Genomic DNA, 21,092 nt, shown 5'->3' with positions numbered 1-21,092 from the left:
CAGTTGTATAATATAAGTCAATAAAAGTAACTGCCATAGATAATAGATCTAATGTAACTCAATAAAGTAACAAGTCTTAGATAATATATCTTAAATATCTTGTCTACATAGATATTATAACCCTCCCAAAAGAAAGAGTTGATATAGGATACACAAACCTACCAAACATGGGAGTCAAAACTGTGAAGGAAATTAGCCCTCATTACAAAAACATACTACATAGTATTCAGGCATGCAATGCATAGATAACCTTTGTCCAAGTTTGAATGTAGAACAACTTGGTGAATATTTTTATTTGAAAATTGGAACCAAATGGGCACTAGTTTCAATAGTGGGTATTCAAATGTCCTCAAAACCATCCCAACAGATCTCCCAAAACTCCCTGTTTTTGGAAAGAACCATCTAGAGGATTTGAGATAAGTCCCCAAAACCATCATAAGACGTCTCCCAAACATCCCATTTTCTGGCAAGAAACATTTATACAATGTGGGAGAGGATCACACATCCTCAGAGATGTCTCGTTCAAAATAGGGACTTTCCCCTTGCAATCCCCAAGGAGGGGAAAATCTAGAGGATGCATCCCAAAAGTAGGGACAAGTCCCCCTATGCAACATCATCCTCAATGCATAATCCACATGATACACTATAAAGTGATCTAAGAGAGTGACACACTAACATATGAACTCATGACCAAGTGTAGAAATTGACCTATATATCCACAAGTAGAATGTATGTAAGGAAATTATGAAATCATTCCACACATGCATGGAAGATGACTATCATACCTAATTAAATTTAAATACTAGCATTCCTACAATTGGAGGGTCTAAATTAAGGAAACAGTGAAAAAAAAAATCCTTATAATTGTATATATATATTGTACTTCCTACAAAATGAAAGCAAATTGTGGATTACAAATTTACAACCATAATTACATAAGAACTACTTACAGGTTTTAGGAGACCCATACTCATGGGCTTCAGAGTAGTAATGAAGTGTTTTGAAATTCCCACTAATGGTTTTGAGAGCATCCAAAACATTCCAGCTGCTCCATTCTTAGATTCACACCACTCTTTTGGGTGCTTCTTTCACACTACCAACCTTAGGGATAGTTTGGACACTGTTTACTTTTGTATCCCTACATGCGACACCACTATTGCAAATTCAAATGCTACCTACAATTGTTGTCACTAAACCCTGTAAGCAAATTTATTAATTTCCTACTAATAATCACAAAAGTATGTCAATGGAACTTAAGAATAGTATAGTCAATATGACTATAATGTAGGAGTGCAAGTGCATATCCTAGAAACAATTATAGAGATAAAGAAATTATTGGTAACATTGTTGCAACACGTATATAAGAGACTATGGTATAATACAAAATACTCAATGACCTGCCAAAAAGGAACGAGTGAGTGAGATGGTAAGGTCTTGCAATGGATCTAGATATGTTAGGTTCTCCTGAGTCTAATGATTGATGGCAAGGAAGGTGAACTGGGTACAGGTGCACTGTCAAAGTGCCCTAGGGCTAACAATGGATCCAATCGTATGATCTTTTGGGGGGGATGTATGAGCAAGGGATACTCCTAGCATATGTGGTCAAAAGGAAGAAACTCTGAATAGGTCTCTGGCCACTCCTATGGGATTGGGATGTAGCCAGACATGTCAGGAGCACCTTGCTGTGGAACTGTATGGAGTTGATCCCTCTAGTGCTCTAAGAACCTATGAAACTAATGTATGATTCAACATCATTAAACTAGTCTCAATGGTATTTGTCGATCTCCCCAATGGGAAGGATGAGAAGAGACCCAAGATCTCACCCTTTTAATGTCTAGATAATTTTGAACCTCTACTTATTCTATGTACCTCAAACATTAGAATATTTCTTCACATCACACCTCCACCTCTGCTACCCAAAGAGGTGCCTTTTGATGCCACAAATGTGCATTGTTTTTTAACATTTTTGGACGTCTCAAATCACATTTTTTTTAAATTATTCCTTTTAATTTTAGTTTTATTTTTAGCATGGTACCTCGTATTACTGTTCCTTTTTCTGAATGTTTCAGGTCTAGGCAACGTTCTACTATATGTTTTCCCATTTCCTAGTCTGATTTCATAAATATTTTGCTTGTCATTGACACTGATGTCTGCGTGGAAAAAATACTTTCCACTGAATAAGTAATCCAATGCGTGGTTCATGGAATATTGTGTTAGGAATATTTCTCACTAAAAAATCATATTGATTATTTTCATACTCATTTTCAAGGTGTTGCAAAGATTTTGCTTATGAATGGAATTAGGTCTTCCCTGTTGCATTGGACATGTTCACCACTTAGAAGTATTATGGATTCATGAACTCATATAGTATCACCTGATGGCATCATATAAATGAGTGAAATCATCACTGTTGAGGTAATCATGCCACTCTTCTTTATGGAATACCAATAATCTAATGGTACTGCTATCTGCATTTTGTATTGTTTGATACCACCTGCGGTCTTCCTTTGTTGCTAAAAAATTTAGCCACCAAATCTTCTATTGTTGGTGGGACAATTGTTGTTGGATATGCCATATGAAGGATAAGGTTTCTCCCTTCTTAAAAATAGTGAAACCTAACTCAAGTTTCAATCTTATAAACCTTTACAATTTTCCTTCATTTTTCTTCAACTTCTATTGTTAACATCAAATAACTTGTAACTGCCACTTGCCTTGGACTTCTCTTTATTTGGTTCTTCTAACCCTTCATCATTACTAACTTGTCCACAAGTATTAAAACTCTAATACTTTGTGTAATCATGAATGTTATCATGAATGTGCATTAAATCCCAAATTTAGATTTTTTTATGACTACCTATTTTCTCACAAAACAAAATTTTGGCATGTACAACGTGCATATGTAAAAATGTAATATATATATATATATATATATATATATATATATATATATATATATACATACATACATACATATATATATATATATAGACATACATACATACATACATACATACATACATACATACATACATACATACATATATATATATATATATATATATATATATATATATATATATATATTGCCACTTCCAACCTTCCATTCCCTTGAAATTTAGGCAAAGCCTCTAAATATTCCATACACTCATACCCATGTCGTTGACATTCCCTCATTCCAGAAACTTGTACAACTTAGATTATGGCCCATTTCCATATTGTAAATACAACCACGCAGAAAATTATCATTGGAATGAGCTCACAAACAAATTTTGAATGGCTAGGAGGAAGGGATGTTTTTCATTTTTTGGGGGGATGGGATAGGGTGGTGCCCACAAAATGAACTACCATATACCCCATTATATATATATATATATATATATATTCTACATCTTATCATAAACCTCTACATAGTTCTTCAATATGTGTTGACAACATAACAAGGGAAAACCACTTAGTGATTCACCCCAATACTAGGCTACTTTCATATGAGAAGGATGTGGATTTAAAATTAGATCTTTCCATCATAAAGAAGATTATGCCATGGTATATAATACTATCTCATCTTAAAAAAGTGATTGAAGAATATATGAAGTTACTTTTTGTTCCAAATAAACACTTTATACGCTTCCTATGCCCTCTTATATACTACTTCTACATCTTTCCATAGAAACAAAGTCTACCTCTACATACTTGAATATATATACATGCAACATAACAAGGGATAAGATTCAATGAATACTATGCTAGCTTCATATGAAAATAAGGGTATGAGGTTGCAGTTGAAAGTTTCCATCATAAAGAAGTTTTTGCAATAACATATAGTATTATCTCGTTTGACAACAAATGATTGTTCGGAACATATGAAGCTACTATCTATCCTAAATAAACATCTTATATGCTACCTTTAACTTTCTACTAGATAACCACAATGCATGAAGGCATTTTGATGAGAAACTTATACAGTCTCTTAGTTTCATAAGCTAATGACCTATTAATGTAAAAATTATTAAAAATCGTCCCATTAAAGGAGAAAAAAGAAAGGATACTCCAAATCCTCAAGTGACTTGGATCCCTCCTAAGGATGAGATGATTAAACTTCACTTTAACGTAGCAACCAGATGCAACCTTGGGTTGGAAAGGGCTGGTGGAGTCCCTAAAGATAAAGAGGGCATAATCTTTATATCTGTTAGGAACTCATTTTCTTTCTACACTACCTCCCACCACTCTTCTTCCAGTAAATTCAAGTTGAAACAACCCTCTACCTGTTTCCTTGCTACCACAGTTGCACAAGAATTGATCTTGTGGAAACCAACTTTCAAGAGAGAATTAGTTCTAATAATTCTACAAATTTTGAACCAAAGTTAAACCTTTCTCTAATACCACTTTATGCATGATATGGTTCTATAATTCCCTAATACAACGATAGAACTAGATTGGCACTTGCAGAGTGAAACAACCACAAAAGTAGTGTACTTAAGCAGTCATAATATATAGATGCTACAAAACTAAATATGATATAATTAATAATGGAAATAACATAAAACAAAAGGACAACCTAACCCCTTATTGAATAATATGTCGATTTGGGCTTGTGAAATGCAATCTAGAGGTTGTAGTCTCTCCACAATTCATATTGTTTGAGACTAGCATGATCAAACTACCAATCAGTCTTAGAATTCCCTAAACATGAGCTGGTATTCATTCTCTTCTTCTTATTTTAGTTCGTTGGAGCTTAACACCTTCTTCTATTGTAGATCCGGAGTTGAACCTTCTCTTCTCCCATTGCAAATTATTGGAACTAAGCTCTCTTTAGTTAATTCACTAGATTTATAATTGGACCTCAAACTGTTAATTTCATGTGGTAGTTCAACAATCTTAGTGTGAAAATACCTACACTCGAAGGAACCCCTACTGTAGCAAGTCTGAATCTACTTCACTTGATTTTAATATACATTATCAAGTTATTCTTTGAATATTGAAGCAAATTACTTCTGCAACCTACACTTCTTTAATATTTGAATACATGAAACATAAAACTGAGTGAATAACAAGATACATAGAAACAAATTATTTTTGGACACAATAGTCCCCAGAAAAACCTAATGTAGGAAAATCAGTGCAACAGTTCTGAGGGTTTATTATTATGAAGGAGAAATATTTGAATATAAATCTAGGATGCTCATCTAGCAATCCTTTACATAGAAAAATATTGGCGAAAAACATGAGTGTGCTTTACCTCACTTCACCCAACAAAATATTGGCTAATCCGGCACAAGACTAGCTAACCCTGACTATTTCTGCGTTAGCTCTGTGCTAGCCCTACGTCACCTACCTTTCCCTCTATGTCAGCTCTCATGGCTGTTCCGATAGTTCTCGGCAGTTCCGACAGTTCTCGACAGTTCTAGATTTTGTGTGACATGTAACTTTTCTACATCAACTCTCCCAGCTATTACACTACCTCTGCGTCAACTCTCCCAGTTGTTTCGGCAATTCCTGATGGTTTTGGTAGTTCCCGATAGTTTTGGCTATTCCAGCAATTCTGGATTTTGTGTCAACCCTGCGTTTGCTTCTCTGCCCTCTACGTCAACTATCCTGACTGTTCCAACAGTTCCGGCTTTGACATTGCCTCTCTATCAGTATTCTATGGAAAGTCCTCCTCTTATATTCTCATTGCCCCTCAACTGCAAGATCTCCCCAATCGATTTCCCTCCTGAGAACTTCTCACCTCAGAAAATCGATTTCCTCAATTTCTCTGTGTGTGGTTCCAAATGAACCCCAAGCCTCCATTTTATACTTTTCCTGATGAGTCATCAACGATCGAGATTAAGTCTCTAATCAACAAATAAGATTAAAACATGACTTAATACACCTTCTAAATCATTCTCACCCATATTTTGATTAATACCCATTAATATTTTAATTTCCCTAAGTTTAGACTTAGGGACCCCATTAAAAATATTAATTATTTTAATAAAATACAATCCGGGTGGAATTTTACCAAATGGTTTTTGGGTTCTTTAGAACTCATGTGCCTTAGCCTCTCTGCCAATTTTCAAGGCTAGAGAACTTCCGATTCTACCAAAAACTAACACTTAGTGGCACTTCACCTCATCCTGAGTTATCTCAATGAATTGCCAGCAAGGATAATTTTAGGGGCGAATGTTCGCCCTTTGGCGAAATTAAGGGGTTTTAAATTTTTAGCGGGCGAATATTTTGTATCATAGTACATTTTTACAAATCACCTCAAATAGCCCACCTTATTTTAAGGGAGAGGGTAAAAAAGGTAAATTTAGCCCTTGAAATTAGGACTTACAACCTTCCATTTGCCCATTTTCAAGAATAGGTTTTATTTAAGTGAATCCATTCGCCCATTTTCAAGAATAGGTTTTATTTAAGTGAATCCTATGGGCCAAATACCATATTTATAAAAGAGGTATGGTAAATTAATAAAAATATAAATAAATGAGAGGTATGGTAAATAAATAAAACATTTTTTATATTTACTCCATAAGTCACCTTATATACATGTAAGGGTGTAAACAAATAAAAATATAAGTAAAGTGGAGGTATGGTAAATAAATAAAACGTCTTTTTATACTTACTCAAAAGGTATGGTAAATAAATAAAAATATAAATAAACTAGACGTATCGTAAATAAATAAAACCTCATTTTATATTTAGTCCATAACCCTCGTTCTATTTATGAAGGCTCAAGAAAGAGGTTTTATTTAAGTGAATCCTATGGGCCAAATACCATATTTGTAAAAGATGTATGGTAAATTAATAAAAATATAAATAAACGAGAGGTATGGTAAACAAATAAAACATTTTTTTATATTTACTCCATAAGTCACCTTATATTTATGAACACTCAAAAAATGGGTTATATTTAGGTGAAACTTATGGCCAAAATACTATGGGACAAATACCATGGACTAGATTGTTATTAATACCATGCAAAAAACCATTATTAACCCTAATATTAGAATTAATAAAAATAAAAATGGCACATGGTATTGGCCCATGGTTTTCACCAAAATGGCACATGGTATTGACCCATGGTATTCACCTAGAATGTAGCCTATTTAAATGGGGGAATTAAACCAGCATGTAGCCTATGCTAAGATTCACTAGGACTTTACAAAGTTTTATTATTTAGTGAAAGACTCGCCAAGATCTTACAAGATTTTATAATTGAGTAAAATATTCGCCATGCCTGGTGAGAGATTTGCCAAAAAATTATATATACATATTATATTATTGATAAAATCGCCTTCCATTTTTCCTATATACCATGGAGATTCGCCCATTTATTATATTTATAAATTTAGGGGGGGTTCTTAAAATTTTCCCTGATTGCCAGGGGTAGTGCATGGTGAATCTCCCTATGACTGTACCAATTAATTCCCATGCATTTGTCTTTAGAAATTCCATAATAATGTGTCAATTCTATAGAAACATGTGAATTTTGTGGCAATGCATGGATCCACAGAAGTTTTGTAGCAGTGGCAACTTCTTTATTACTCCTACTAAGAAAATTAACTAAACAACAAGAAATGCAGATCAGAAGATAATATTTTGATACTAATTACATGAGCCCAAGGATGCTAACTTTATGTGGGATCAACACCTCCAACAGGGATTCTCACATTCTCTTGTTCATCTTCTGACTCATCTTGCTGGAATTGGGCTTCGATTACCATTCATCTTCACAGTGATTCATCCACATCATTCTAAGTCCAACATTCCTCATGATTCTCCTTTCCCAGTTCAAATGAATTCTCCTTTCAGATGTTTTTGTGGTTGCTCTAATATCAAAATTGATGCAGTTTTTTTTACTGTACACTACACAAATCTGGAACTGACTCCAAATGGGTGCGGATCCTTTGGCTACTACAGGCACAAATCTACAAATGTATAGATTTACACACCATGTTCTAGCCCACAGGTAAGTCCAATAATACTCTTAAGATCTGAAAAAATGTTATTAGCAACTAAGAAATACATTTTTCCACACAACATTATAATTGGAGGAATTAAGAGAGATTTAACACCTAATTCTAGCAGATCAGAAATGAACATGAATACATAACTTGTGGCATCATAAACACAATCTCTTTATTTATTAGCTCCTCCTCTAATCTTTAATGCAACACACAGGTCAAAACCATGGTTTCCAGCCAATGATTAATGCCACAGGCATACTAAGGCTCCTCTGAGCACATTATATCTCTGTCTCTATTACATAGAGGCAAGCTTGTCCCCTTATACATAGACTATAATCATTATATCCTAAATTTCTTGAAATAAATACATCTAAACCCCCAAACACCAATGTTGTCACATTTTTTGGGTGTTAGAGACCCACTACACAATGCATACTAAGAAACGAAAATAAAATTTTACTCTTTTAGGACATTTCCATGTGTAACACATCACATATAAAACCATCAGAAAGATGATATAAACAAAGATGAAGCCAATCCTAAGTAGTTTGATATTGGAGTATCAGGGAGGTTTTGTTGCAGGGAGACAATCACAGATAGTCTGTTTCTGGTACAAGAATCCAGCCATTCTATCAAGGTCAAGAAAGAAAGTGACATGTTATTGAAAATGGACTTGGCCAAGGCATCTGACATAGAAGTGGGATTTTCTAAGGGAAAATTTGCTAAAATTTGATTTCTATTTAGAGTGGGTGAACTAGGTGCTTGAGTACTTATCAACTAGATCTTTTAATGTTCTCATAAATGGAGGCCCTTCCAAATATTTGAAACAATCAAGAAGTCTAAACCATGATTGTCCATTATCCTTCTTTGTTTATAATCTTGATAGAAGCCCTGGGAAAGGCCTTATCACAAAAGCAAGAGAACTAGGGAGAGCTAAGTCTTTAAGGTTTCCTCCAAAATAAAGCCCATGACTCATGCTCAATTCATGGATATACCCTACTACCAAGAGAAGATAATTTTTTGGGAGGCAAGAAACATACTAAGAATTTTGTAGACTTTCAAAGATACATTTGGTCAAAAGATAAAGTCTTAGAAAATAAAAGGTTTTTAGGATCATATCCAACCAAAGAATTTGGATAAATATTGACGAAATTATGGGTTTCTGAAAAAAATGATTTACCAACAATGTATCTTAGTTTTCCCCTCTTTAACAAATTGTAGAACATGGGAGTGGGCACAAATTGTTGATAAGATTAGACTCATGTTGGATCCATAGATAAACAAAAGTCTATGTATGACAAAGATATTGATTCTTATCCAATTAGTATTTCCAATGATTCCATTGTTTCAAAGATCAATTTTAAATTAACACTTCCAAACTCTAAGGGAGGTCCCAAAGTTTCCTACAAAAATTCAACATGTTTTCTAACTCCTGTTAAAAATATTTATTTGGTGGCCTTGATGTTAAGATTCTGACTTGGAATATCTATCACATAGGCATTGAATTGAAAAGAAGCCATAGGGGAAAGGTTCATTTAGAAAAGCCCGATATTGTAGTTATTCATGAAACAAAACTACTAGAACTTAGGATGGATATTGTGAAAATTTATGTGTGTGGATAGGCAACATTAATATACAAAAATTGGCTAGGAAATCGAGAGGAATATCCATGTGGATGATTCCTAGGTGTTGTTATGCCCCAATACCAATAGGTGTTATATATCATGATTGACTTGGTTTAGCTTTGAAATATGTTCATACCTTTACTTGTTGCAAAGGTTTTCCACATTTGTAAAAAATCAAAAAATAAAAAAATGTAAAGAGGGTATACCCTAGAAAAAGAATAAAAGGGTAAAAAGAATAAAAAAGAGGTCAAAAAATGAAAGAAAATGAACCCCAAAAAAAATAAAAGACCAGGAAAGTGTGCAAGACCAAATGCCACTACTATTTTACTTTGTACAATAATGATTGTGTGCAACTTGTTACCTATGCCACAATCCATGGTAACCAAATAGTTTAAACTTGGTTATTTCATGTTTTCAATTTCATGTTTTAGAAATAGAGAATAAAGATTTGACCAAACAGTGTAAACTTGGCAGATAAGTAGATAGGTAGAGTGAAAAAGGAGATCAACAGTTTAATCTGAGCCCTTGGATGTAATAAGTGTAGACTTAGATAGGCATCACTATGTAAAAGAAAAGAAAGTTTGATAAGGGTTGGCCAGTCTAAGTGCACCCTAATAAAGAAGTGAAAATGATGGTTGTAGAATAAATGTGTGGTGAATGTTAAGTTTAAATGTTTTAATCTTTTACTTCCATCACTAGGAAAAGGCATGTATCACATGGAAAGGCACATCAATATTCAAAGTCAAAATAATTAACTTCCCTACTCATTCCCCTAAAATCTTCACTAATTCCCTAAGTGCTAAAGGTAATTGCCAAAGTTAGAGGGGCTCAGAGCATTTCTCTGACCTTTGGGAGGGACCGGACCCTTGGCCCAATAATTGGAAATGCCTAAAGTACTTAATTCTGTTTCATCAACATTGCCCCCCATAAGATCACTTGTTCCTTTGATAAAACTTTTCCTAAGCAAAATCCTATTTTGCTTAAGGAAATTGAAATAAATATTCATAAAACCCCTTCTATACACTTTAGCCTAAGTAAATATGTTATATGATGAAATACTTTCAGAAAACATTGGACTTAGCACTTTTCAATTCATTTGGTCATATTAACCATTAATGTTTTATTATATAATTCCCAAATAAAAGAAAATTACCCACGCCTGTATTATTATATTATGCTAAACCCCAAGTTATTACATATCCCGCCCCGATGGTTAAGTATAACCATAAAACAAATAATAAATGGGATTAATTAACTAACCTGTAGTTGATTAAGAACCCGACCCCGCCACCATTTAATGAGGATTAATTTAGTTATCCAGACTAATTAATAACTCTCCCAACCAATCAAATCGCCCCCAATATGATTAACTCCTTTAATTAATATCGGGCCCGCCCCTGTTATCCATCAGTCACGTCATTACCCCGACCACCATCCGATCGGATCCTTCAGATCCGACGGCCTTCGCTCATATTGCGCAGGACTTTTGGTCGACCTTTAGCATGCAATGTGAGCGGTTTCATGAACAGTGCTGATGCTACGTGTCGAAAGACGTATGGAATTGCACTGCTCCCCCCAAATACCACTTACCCTCCAAAAGTGGTCGATGAAACCCGCTTATCGCCTCCCGCTAACGACAAAACGTCAAGTCGCCTCCCCGTTGATGCCACCTGTCTGTATCACGAAACCCACCAAAAACTTTGACTTTGCATAAAAAACAAAGTTAAACTATTTTCCATCCTTATTCTAAAAACTCATGCATGCAACCAGAACATGAATTCGACCAGCACGTACTCCAACCGTCAACTCCTCGAAAATTGCAGTCTGACACTGCTCCAGTCCACCATTTTCACCTAGTGAACAAGAACTTCCTTGCTAATCACTCCATAAATAGGTATTTACTAGTTTCCTTCTAGAAACCTTGTAAATACTTAATTTCCTCTGTGATTACATTGAAAACCCCAAAATTCAGTGTAATTCAGTTATGAAACTTAAAATTAAAGACTCCCAGGACCCTTTGTTTTCACCAACTTTACTCAAAAACCCCATTTCCATCTCTGAATCCACAAGAACCAGAAATGGAAACCCCTGTGGCCCTCAACGTAGTTCCAATTACCACTCCTCACCAGGATTTGGACTACCTTCCCTTAGCTGATAAGGACTTCCAAATCAAAGACCTCACATTTGATGATTCCCCCTTGAAACTGTATTGTAAATACTGGGACCTTTACCTCAATAATGTTGACAATATTGGTCTATGGGAATCAAATCTCCCAAAGTACCAGTTCCCTTCTGTGCACGTTTTCCCAGACATTGTCCATCAATGCCATGCCAATTACAACCCCAATCTCAGAGCTGTAATGTCCCATGACCAGCAAATTCTTTTTACCATTACAACAGACTCCATCAATGAAATGTTGCAGTTGCAACCTAGTCAGAACCTTACCCCTCTGTCTATCGTTGATTTACTTGACAAATATGCTAAACTATCTAGCTCAAATATCGCCAGAGTTTTCCAAATGTTCATGTTAAAGCAATACATTTTAGAAAATCCTCCACCCTACATGACAAGTGATTTTACAAGCTTAGGGAGGGATATTATCACCATGATTGCCTGTATTTTTTGTTTTGCAACCAATGAATATGTAGATGAAATAACCTTTTCTTATATGAATATCTTCACCCCTGACTAGCCTCCTACTACCAAGTATGATTATGCTGCATTCATAGCTGCGAAAATCCATGATCAGTTCATGAGATTGGAAAATGAAAGGGTGTTCAAGTATTTTACAGTCTTTTATCACCTCTTCCTGTATTACCAAACTGAAAAATTCCCATTCTTTGTGAATAAGCTTGATACCAGAGGCAATCCCAGATCAGCCATTTTTTGGACTTCCATCTTCCACTACTCATATACTTGTCCCTATTCATACAATGAGTTCATTGACCAGTTTGTCCACCTTGTGACCACCATGCTGACAGGAAATCCTCCTCCTAGGATTAGTGATGAGATCAAGTAAATTTTGTAGCTGTCAAAGCAATACAAGATAGGTGATTAGTACCTGTACCAGAATCACACTGAGATCCGAATCTATGGTTGTGAGCTCTCTCATTTCAAGCTGCCTAAGTGTGTCCCTATGAGATTGTTTGCACTGGAATATTATAGGCAAATTTTAAACTCTGACCAAATTCATTTCACCAAGGCAAAGAAGAAAGCCTAATTAAGGATCAAAGACCACTTAGGCCCATTTGTATGCAACAATAAAGAAGTAGGGAAAAGAGCAGAAGAAATCATAGAAACAACAATGAAACTCAAGAAAAGCTTTGCTTGGATTTATGACCCACAAGGTTTCATTTGTGATAGGAGAATGAAACATAATTTGTCACCCTTATCCATCACAAAATCCCTGAGATAGAACAGTATGCAAATATGGATGAATGGAGGGAAGGAACTCTAGTTGAAATGGATAGTGATCAAGTTGAGGTAGAGAATGTGATGAAAGATTTAGAAAAGAGACTTGATCTAGACTCTTTTGAATAGGGACCAGTTGAATCTACTCAAAGGCCAACACCAGAGCCTAGTGCCTCTACAACAGAAACTTCTCAAAGGCATACACAGGAAACTAGTGCTCCCACAGCAGAACCATCACAGGAACAAAACCAGGGAACAAGTACTCCAGCATCAGGACAGCCACAAACATCATAACAACTAGAGCTGTCAGAGCATCCTGAAATCTTTAAAGAACAAGCTCCACCACAACCTTGTCTAGCTCAGGTTAATATGGGAAATCCCCCAGTTGTGCAGACTCCTCTGAATGAGGAAAAGAACTTGAAAAGAGACAGGGAAGTAGCTACCCCTACCAGTGGGCCTCCAGACCAGCCTTGTGCTAAGAGGCACAAGCTAAATCCATATTCAGAGGAAGAATACAACGAAGAAACCATAGAAAGCATGAGAAAAGAAGGTGGAGACAGTCTACATACATTCCCGATAGGTGGGACACCTTCCAGCTCACAAAGGCAAGAGCTTGAAAGACAACAAAGTGTAGAAGTTTCATCTTTTAGATCTTCATCTGAGAAGACCATAGACATAAAAGGAAAGTTCAAGGAGATAAAGACCAAGAATGAGTAGCTGAAGGCCCAAGCCTATGCTCAATACTTAAATATGGCCCCTACAAATCAAACCAGATTGATGTCAGCTTTTTACATCAAAGAAGGAAAAATGCAACTGAGATTTCTAAAGACCACAGTGTTGCAGCCCAAGTCCTTGGCAGATTACCTCAAAACTGACTTTGAAGTCATGGCTAAAGACATCCACCTCATAGACCAGATAGAACTGCACAAAAAAACAGGGGAGATGGTTTATTCTACACTGACTAGCAAGGCAATGATGGCACATAGGTTGCGAAATTCACTGAGCAACACTACTGCCCAATTGTAACTAGAAAAGGCCTCCTCATAGGCAAAGGACAACAGGATCAAATCATTGGAGGAGTTAATTATTGAGTTGGGCCATGACCCAAAGGATGTCAAGGCAGCAGAGAGCCTAATAAAGAAAAAGAATGAAGATATAGTTGCACTGAGAAAGCAGTTGAAATTGCCACCACTCATTCACCCTCAGACTATTGAAGTGATTGAGAAGAAAAATGAAGAAGAGCTTATGGACCTGGTCCTTAAGCTAAATGAGAAACTAAAAGAGACAAAGTAGGAACTGGAGAAAACACTACAGTCAAGGCAGAGTGAGTCGACCACACAGCCTCAAACTGCAGTACCAGTGGTTTCAACAACAGTCCCTTCCACATTGGCATCAGCTTTAGCACCAAATATTCCTTTGGCAACAACTACACCCATAGAAGCAACAGGTACATCACAGACAGGTGCACCAACACAGAGTACAGAGGACTTGATTAAGTCCATGGAGGAGATGAAACTCCAAGTCACAGAACTGCAGAAAGTGAAAGAGAAATTCACTACTTTGGAGCAAAAATATGATGTATCAAAAATCAATTTTGCAGAAGAGATGAGGAAAAACAAAGGCTTGACCCAACAGATTAAAGCACTAGAGAAATACCTTACATTTGAAAAGCCTTTGACAAACATTAGGAAGATATTGTGGACCAATATCATTGATTCCATCAATGATATTTGGTCATCCACTCAAATTATTTTTGAACAAATTGATTTGGTTAAACTTTCTCTTGAAGAAGTTCAAAGGACCAGAGAAGAATCAGGCAGAAAGCCTAAAGAAGCAATCCAGCTAATCAATTTTATAAATAGTAGAAACAGGCAACAGTTAGAACAATCAGAAATAGAGGATAGAACTGCTACCATCCTCGAAATAAAGAAAGTATTGACCAAGAGAAATTTGATGCAAGGTCTGGAACGAAGATGTCAAAGCATGCAGGAAGACATAGATGAGTTCATGAGGAAGTTTGACATCTTACAAAGTAAAGGACTCCCAAGTCCTTTAGTCATCAATGATAAGCTTATGGTTCAGATTGATTACATCAACAAATTACATCAGCAAGCTAACAGTCAAGCCAGTTCATTTGCAGTCAAGGCATTGCCCACAAGGAAAGTTATCTATGATGGCTTGGAGAACCTTTTTTACATTGAACATGAAGTGAAGCACTTATTCCCAGTGCAACCCAATTTTGTGAAATATACTAAAGCAGATCAAATCTACAGGAAGCTGACAAGGACAAGAATACCAAAAGATCATTGCTGGACCAACATGACTGACATCCTATAAATTACCATGACTAGAGTAAGGTAAAAAGAAAAACTTACCACAGTAAAGTCTAGTGAAAAGGGTGAACAATCGTGAATAGGTAAAGAGTATCAGATACAGGTGAAGAGTTTTAGTGAAAAGATAAAATCATATGTCCAACACAGAGTTACTAGCACGACAGCAAGATGCACATTCATAGGACCTGCCTCCAACTCCTTCAACAAAAATAGGGACAGCAACAATAAATTCACATTCTGTTTCCACATTCGAGACCATTTGTCTCTATATTCATGTAAAATATATTTAATTTTCCTAGAATATATTTCTCTTAGTTAGGAGATATTTTGATGTAACAATTTGTATAAATACTTCCTCATTCGAGGTATTGAGTGTGGATTCTTAGAAATTTCTGTAGACAATTTACATTTGGAATTGAAGTGTTGTTGAACAACTTTTGGTGTGACTGGCTGGAACAAAGTAATAAAGCAAAGGACTTTTACAGGATACCTGTGTCAAATGAGAAACAAATAAGTATTCTATATCTTATGTTTTTATAGTTTTCTGGTTTAGTAAATATTCATATCTGAATGATAAATGAAAAATTATATTTCAGAAAGAGCTTTACTTCATTCTGTCTTTAAAATCGTTTGTTTTCTTAATGTTTTCTTCTAGGCTATTATAGGTAGGGAATTCTTAACTGCTCCCTGCTTTCATAGTTTATCACTGTGACCATTTAACAAAGAATACTTAATTTCTTTTTGTTAATGAGCACCCACTTTCCCTCATCTTGGACTTTGTTGAAGGATTCTTAATTTCCCTTCCTCCCTGTTCAAGACCATTTCACCCATTTTAAGCTATCATTTGTTTTTTGTTTAGCTATCTTGCCTCGTGAGTTTCTCCTTTGTTAAATCAACCTAATCCAATTAAGCCATCATTCAGTTGACTCCATAGCCCAATGGCCTGAAATATCTTGTTCTACCCATCTGCTCTCAAATTCCACCACCAAACAAAATCAAAACCCCTCAAACTTTCATAACTAGCATAATATCCCATAAACAAAGCTAAATCATAAAGAGAGAGCCCTCTCTGAGTATAGATTGGCTAGATTGTATACTTAAAATATTGGTTTGTGATTACCTTGGACCCCTTTCCTTCTAACAACTTCAAGGAAAATTTGAGTGATAACATAGTGGCGACCATACTGGGGAAGAACAATTCCTCAGTCAAAACAAATCTTTAAGAAAATTGAAACCTTAAATCTAAAAGCATATTAAATAATTCATAGAAGTTGTTTTGATATCTGTTAAGAAAACAAAAACAAAACCTAAAAATCTGGCTTCAGAAAGGACTCGTTACAATAGAGCTAATCTTGATCCCAATCCACCACAAGTGTTTGAGAACCCCAATCTGATCCCAAGAATTGTTAGAAGACAAGAAAGTTCTGTCAGCCCTCGACCTATATTCAGATCCTTATCTTGTCCTGTCAAGTGGCTTTACCTAGAAGACCTATCCTTTGATGAGTACTTTGAAACCTCTTTGTTTCAGACTTCATCCGACTCTGAATTAATAGACCTAATCCAAGACCCAGATTTCATCAGAGAAATCGAAATCCAGAGAGCTAATTTGTTAATTGATTGACATTTATAGAACTCACCTCAATCTAATCTTACTACTGAAGGAACCCCTAATCCCTCTGTAGTCAGTTCTCTTTTTGCAAGCTCATCATCATTCCCTCATATCTCTCAACCTCAAACCACTCCACATCTGACCATCACCTCCAGCTCTCCATCCACAACTCAAACATCCACTGTTACTCCAACTCCAGCTTTTGTTTCACCATTACCAACAACAATGGCCAACAGATATGCTCCCCTAGTACTACCAGCAAACTTAGGTGCCATGCCCTAGGACTACCAAAGTAAGATCACTACTTTTGATGGCACTAGAACCTATACAACCCAGCAACACACCAAGAAGATGATTGATTATTTTGAAATTTATGAAATATATATCACTGATGTGAAAATGAGAATATTCATTCAAAGTTTATCTGGGGAAGTTAGAACCTGGTTCAGAGCCTTAACACCCAATAGTATAGATAGCCTGAGAACCCTCTACTAGCAATTCCTGAACAGGTGGGAGAAAAGGAAAGACCTTCAAATTCTATCTGAATACAGAAACCTAATAAGAGGACACCATGAAACTGTCCAAGACTATTGCACTAGATTCAACAGTGTGTATAATACCATCCCACTAGATCTTAGACCCCCACCTGGTTTAGCCTTAATCAAATTCCCAGATGGATTTGATTCTAATATGGCTTTCCAGCTGAGAGAATGAAACCCCCCTACTTTGGAAGATATGCAAAGCATAGCAATCAACGTTGAAGCCAACCTGCTATCTAAAAGAGCCAAGGCTAGGAGTGAAAGGAGGATACCATTAAAAGAAGAAAGCTCACCCTTTGAACAAAAGCTAGATGCCATAATTAAAGGAATGGATAGACTAGGAGACAGAGTGGAGACAATTGAAAGGAAATCTCCATGGGATAGCAAGCAAGCTAATGTAGGGAGAAATCCTAATTTCAGGAAAAATCAAAACTAGAACACTGGAAAGAATGGTCCTGACCAAAACATTAGACCCCCTTTCCAAGAGAACTATGCAGAAGCTTCTCACTCTGAAGGCCCAGAAGAAGATACTCAAATTAATTTGATGGGGCTTGATGATGAAGGAGAAGTTTTCTTATCCCAAGATGATCAAGAGGCCCACATACTTAAACAGTTCCAAACCCAATCAGGAGAATCGTTTGACTTCAGACAGGGATATGACTCAACCATCTTTGAGGTGCACAAGCAATACAATCTAAGAGGTAGGAGAATTGATATTCTTGAAAAAACAAGAAAACAGCCCCAAATATGCCCAAAAAAAGGTAAGACAGTAACTAAACCTTTGCAAATTCTTTCTAGATCAAACATTAACCCCTCTAACCCCATAATTGAAGATATCTCTGATAATCAACCAAACAATGAACAACTTTCAACTTCCATTCTTTCCAAGGAAACTGTGGAAGAACCTCCAAAGGTTGATCTAGGAGAATCATCAAATCATGGTTCTAATCCTAAAAAGGAAAAGGACATAGAAAAAATAGAAAACAGAGAGAAAACCGCTACTCAAAATCAAAAAGCCCAAATAGAAAAACCCTTTAATCTAGAAACAGAAGTAGGCAAGCTAAAAATTTCTGTCCCATTATTTAAATTAGCTAAACATGATGCCTACCAAACTCAAATCAATAGATCACTGAAAATTACTGGAACTGAAGACTCAGTTAATATTTTTGATGATCAACCCGAATTAATCTTTGGCCCAGAAGTGAATGGAAAACCATTGGGAGGAATTACTCCCTTCTATGTGAGCCTAAACATACATGATAAGATTCCTTACAATGCCATGTTTGACTCTAGTGCATCTCATAATCTCATGCCCAAGTCTATCATGGAAAAGCTAGACCTATACATCACTAGACCATACAAAGATTTATTTTCTTTTGATTCTAGTCAGGTGAGATGTTTAGGATTGATAAAAGACTTGTGTGTTTCATTGGTTCAATACCCTGCAAAAACAATTTTAATGGACATAGTGGTAGCATATATACCACCCAAATATGGCATGCTATTTTCCAAATCCTGGGGTGCTAAGCTTCAGGGATATCTTCAACTGGATATGTTATATGCCACTATATCAGTTTTTGGACAACCCAAGAAATTATACAGAGAAACATTAATGAAATACATAGTAAGTAGTCAGGAAAGACCCCAAAATTTACACATCTACTCAATACACTCTGATATGGATTCTTTCATTCTTTACAATGCAGAAGCCAATCCTTCAAATACTTTAGAGGTTTTAGCAGCAGAACCAAAAGAAATTGAAAAAGAAAATCAACTGTTCATATTCAAGAAATATCAAATAACAAAGAAAAGTTAGATGACAATGAAAACCCAGATGCCATGGTTAAACAAGTTCCTACTACCCTAGACACAAATTATGAGCATGAAATCCTTTGGCATTTAGAATTTGATGGCTTAGTAAATAAACTAGGAGCAAGAGCAGGAGTTTCGGTGTACAATTTAGAAAATGATCATGCTGAAGGCCATGCCTACAGATTAAATTTTAGATGCACCAATAATATGGTAGAATATGAGGCTATCTTGTTAGGTTTTAAACTTGTTAAAAGATTAGGAGCTATTAGGTTTTTTGTCATAGGAGATTCAGAATTAATAATTAAATAGATCAAAGGAACTTACTCAACCAGGGATCGTAGACTAGGATATTCTCAACAATTTTTTGGAAACCCAGCTTGCAACTATCCCTAGAAAACACAACATGCAAGCCCACATGCTGGCCATGTTTGCCAGCACCTGCAAATTACCTTTTCAACCTAATCATCAGTATACTGCTGAGATTAGGCACATACCAACCATCCCTGATAATCTTAAGAACTGGCAGGTTTTTGATAGTGATAAGAAGATCAATAATTTTTTAACTTTAGATGAAGAATTTTCTAACATTAACATAGATGTTGATACAGTTACTATTTCGAATCAAATAAACGAGGTAGAAATTAACATTTTGGAAGAGAATTCAATAAATATGCTTCATCCTAAAAAATTCACACAAACAAATAAAAAACCTGAAACAAATGGACCTAGATGAAATAATTGAAGAAGAAACAGAGGTTATCAACCTAAAGGACAATCATTTACCCAAAGGATTGACTCCTCTAGAAGATTTGTTTGACTCTAATGACATTCCCAAGAAACCTAAAATGGAGCCATTAAAAGCAGATATCGAAGAGTATAATTTAGGAACACAAGATAATCCCAAATTGATTAAGTTATCAAAATCCTTACCTCTTGATCAGAAGCTAAAGTATGTTGATTTATGAGTGAATTCCAGGATGTCTTTGCCTAGAGTTACGAAGATTTGAAGTCCTATGACACCTCTATCATTTAGCATACTATACCTCTGAAAGAAGATCAAAAGCCCTTTAAACAAAAACTCAGAAGAATTAACCTTGTGCTATTACCATCAATCGAGAAAGAAATCAAATGCATGTATGAAGCAGGGATTATTGCCCCTCTTAGATTTTCAAAATGGGTGTCTAATTTGGTACTTACTAGGAAGAAAACAGAGGAAATAAGGTTATGTGTTGATCTGAGAAATGTAAATATGGTCTCTCTTAAAGATAACTATTCTTTACCCAAAATGGATCATATTTTGCAAAGGGTAGTGGGTTCTTCTAGAATTTCACTTTTAGATGGGTTTTCAGGATATAACCAAATCTTCGTTCATCCTGATGGCCAAGAGAAAATTGCTTTTACAACACCATGGGGTACTTTCATGTACGTCAAAATGCCATTTGGACTAAAAAATGCAGGAGAAACCTTCCAAAGAGCAATGGATATTGCCTTTCCCAAAGAAATTCATGATATTCTTGTTATATATCTAGATGATCTAACCTTTTTTTCTAAATCAGTTCAACAGCACTTGGAGCATCTCAGGCAAGTATTTTTAAAATGCAGAAAGTATGGCATTTCTTTGAATCCAAAGAAGTCCTTGTTCGGTCTGGAGGAAGGTAAACTTTTAGGTCACATCATTTCCAAGGATGGCATTCGAATTGACCCTTCCAGGATTGAAGTTATTTTACAGATACCCCATCCAAGAAGTATTAAAGAGATTCAGGCTTTCCATCTCTGCTCTAATTTACAGAACTTAAGAGTTTCCTCACTTTCAGGA

Source organism: Pinus tabuliformis, chromosome X, assembly GCF_031772625.1.
Source record: "Pinus tabuliformis cultivar Carrire ecotype Pingquan chromosome X, CPIR1, whole genome shotgun sequence".
NCBI classification, from domain to species: Eukaryota; Viridiplantae; Streptophyta; class Pinopsida; order Pinales; family Pinaceae; genus Pinus; species Pinus tabuliformis.
Note: the sequence above shows the minus strand (reverse complement) of the source record.